Source organism: Stegostoma tigrinum, chromosome 21, assembly GCF_030684315.1.
Source record: "Stegostoma tigrinum isolate sSteTig4 chromosome 21, sSteTig4.hap1, whole genome shotgun sequence".
NCBI lineage: Eukaryota > Metazoa > Chordata > Chondrichthyes > Orectolobiformes > Stegostomatidae > Stegostoma > Stegostoma tigrinum.
Window position 1 is genome coordinate 14,861,604 of NC_081374.1, and position 3,519 is coordinate 14,865,122.

The window sequence follows — 3,519 nt, forward strand, 5'->3', positions numbered from 1 at the left end:
AACCCATTCAAATATTACAGTCTAGTTCAATTTGGAGTACAATTATGTGGGCTGTAAAACAAATGTTGCACTCAGCTTTCTAAAAAGTGTATTCATGGAATGTGGGCATCACTGACAAAGCCAGCATTTAGTGCTCATCCCTAATTGCCCAGGCAACCATTAAGAGTCAACCACATTGCTGTGGGTCTGGAGTTACATTTAGGTCAGACCAGGTAAGGATAGCAGATTTCCTTCCCTAAAGGACATCAGTGAAACTGACGGGTTTTTCCTCAACAATTAGCAATGGTTTCATAGATATTTATTAGATTATTAATTCTTCATTTTTTTGAGTTAAATTCCACCATCTGCTTTGAAGGGATTCAAACCAAAGTCACCAGAGCATTACATGGATTAACATTCTAGTGATATACCATCACTTCTCTCAGGGTTAAAGCTCACCCCAGTTGTCTGCTTCGCCTATGAAAAATGACCATTTAGGCAATGTAGTAGAAGGTGGTCTCAGACCAGGCCACTCGAAGACTCAAGAACTTTCAGAAGAATTGGGGAGGAAGGCTGGGAGACAGAGTTGAGATAAAATTGTAAAAAAATACAAGATGGTGAGGTGGGGGCACTCCCGCTCCTAGTGTCTTTGGGTGTGGTTAGGAATACACACTTGGAATCACGACACAGACCCATTATGAAATCCAACGCAGTTAATCCACGATCACTAGGAAGCCAGTACGAGATATCACTCCTCATGAAGAGGAAACGTTGGAAAGATGATCATTCTTAAACTCTGTCACACAGTTCCCTGCTGTTGGTTCCACAGAAGAATTGCCAGGGGCGACCATAACCAGGGAAGGCTGGGGAAATTCAGGGAGGTTTAATTGAGTGGCTAAAGTTAAGGAACAAAGTGTGTTAGCTACAGCAGAAAACAATGGATTTAACTCAGCAAAACGTGTTTAAAGAAAACATAAGTAATGTTACATTGATTTCACATGCAAACTGAAAATCGTAACTTTTAACACGTTTCCTCTTATATATCACTATTGTGAGCTTTTACAGCCTTCAGCACCAGGCAAACAGCCTGTTTTCACATGATTCTGAGTCACCGAACTGAACATTTTTTTTATAGCCAGTAATTGTTTTGACGCCACTGTACAATTATGTCACTCAGAAAGGTGGGGTTGTCGAGAGATAAAAAAAAGCTGATCTTGTAATATTTCTGCTTATCTGAATGCATCAAAGTTTCTACCTTGGTTGCGTTACCAACTTAAAAAGAGTCCATTTAAACAGTAAAATGAGCATCAGAGTGGAGGCCTTGTTGTTTTGTAAGCTTTCAGAAATTTCTTTCACTGGTGCAGAACAGTAATTGGAAGATAAGTTTTTTTTAAAAAATGCATCAATACCTGTGCATTAATAGAAGATTATTTCTCATACAAAGAAAAGCAGATCACACCAGTTCAGTAAATAGGTACAGTTATAGCTTTACCTGGCTTTGTTACACAGCAGAGCTGCTTTCATTCTTCCAAATACCTTTTCTCAGTTTCAAAGCTTTTTCGGCACCTTTCACCTTTTAAAGATTCATGACAGGAACGGACAAGCGAGGCAGAAAAAAGCTTTCCCATCGCTGGAGGGATGAAGACCTCTCAGCTTCATAACTCACTTTCTTCCCTAGTTTAATGGAGGAAAAAGTAGACCAAGCCTGGTCTGCGCAACAGTTCGGGCGATCAACCTTTCAATTCCTTGAGGTTGGGTCTGCATCGAAACCTTTAAACGTCAACGTGCTGATTGTTTACTGTTTTCGCTCTCTATTTTGATTTGTAGTTATTCAGCCCGGAAGAGGGGGATTTCCTTTCACGCCTTCTGGCAGTTTTGTGTCGGAACACGGCAGAGCAAAACGACAGAAGTGGCTTTGACAGCTCATGGTGGTTGTAACTGAACAGGCTCAGCTGTCTACCAGGCTACACGGCACGGAGAGGAAGTCATTAATTTAACTAATAAATCATTATACGAGAGTTAGCAAGTTTTCTTTCACTTCCTCACCAAAAGAAAAGGTTGTACTTTTATGTCCAGGGAATGCTCCTTATCTTCGCATTTATTTTGGAAAAGAAAAGCGAATGCTGGCAGATACTTGAGGTATGCTTCTTATGCTGTTTAGTTCAGGTTAACACACCAGTTCACAAGATCATGAGATACTTACAATAGAAAGGCCATTCAGGCTGTCAAAAATAACTCTAACTCCTCCCTTGTTTCACGTATTTTGCTATTAAATAATTTCAGAAATTTTCCTTCACGCTTCAAGTCAAAATGCTTTTGCCCAACCAGTTCCTGGGAATATGACCTAATAATAGCATAGTGAGTGTACCAGGGCGTGGAGGCCTCAACGAACGGCAGGACTAGCCGTCCATCTGTTTAAGCAGTGACATTTAAGGATTGATAAAGAACCGACGGAGTAACGAAGAATCAAACTTGGTAAAATAGTCAAATCAGGGATGGAACGCGAGAAATAAAGAGGGAAGTGAAGACTAATTTAAGAGAGAAAGAGACAAAAACAACAAAACAATTTGCATTTATGTAGTAATTCAGAACCAGAAAACATCATGACGCATTTCACACCGATCCACAAAAGGTGATATTGGGGCAGATGTCCAAAAATTTGGTCCAAAAACATAGGTTTTAAATAGTGCCCACATAAAGGAAAAATGAGCTCATTTGGCTGGATAGTTGGCAAGCAATGCTAACATGGGTTCAGTTCCTGCATTGACTGATGTTACCATGAAAGATGCTCCTTTTCAACTTCTCCCCTGCATGAGATATGGTGACCCTCAGGTTAAACCACCACCTGTTGCTTCCTCTAATAAGAGAGCAGCCTTTTGGGGTAGGAGTCTGGCAACTTTAGCTTATTAACAAGTGGAGAAACAACAAAGAAAAACCAAGATTTCACAATTTAGAAATGTGCCTCTATGAACAATTTACTACTAATGAGCTTCAGAAGTTTTGATTGTTCACATTCTTCACCAGAGATTGCCCATGCATAAATTAACAATCTTCTTATGCAATAAAGTACTAACCTTAGCTTTTCGTGTGTGTTTAATTGATCATTAATGTGCAAATGTAATAATTTCCTAAAATTCACAAAGCAATTTAGAGAAAGCTGTCTCTTTTGTAATTGAAATAGTGTAGCAGCCTGATTCATATTCAACCTTGAATTGTTCTCATTTCACCACTGAATTTTGTATTCCAGAGTCAATTAATCCTTTAACTCCCAATTCTCTAATTCCAAAATTATCCATTCTTAACTTTTATTGCTGACAGTGGGTATCTTTTGTTCAGTAGATGTAGGACGTGACACATAATATGAAAGCACAGGAGTCTTTTTTGTAAGATGCCGAAAAGTAGGATTGGGGTCTCCACCTAACTTATCTCCACTGACCTTAATCAATTTCATACATACACATGTGATCCCTCTACTCACCTGATTTTTCTATGACGTTTACTTGCATGATGTTTCCAAAACCCCACCACCAAATTGATCAT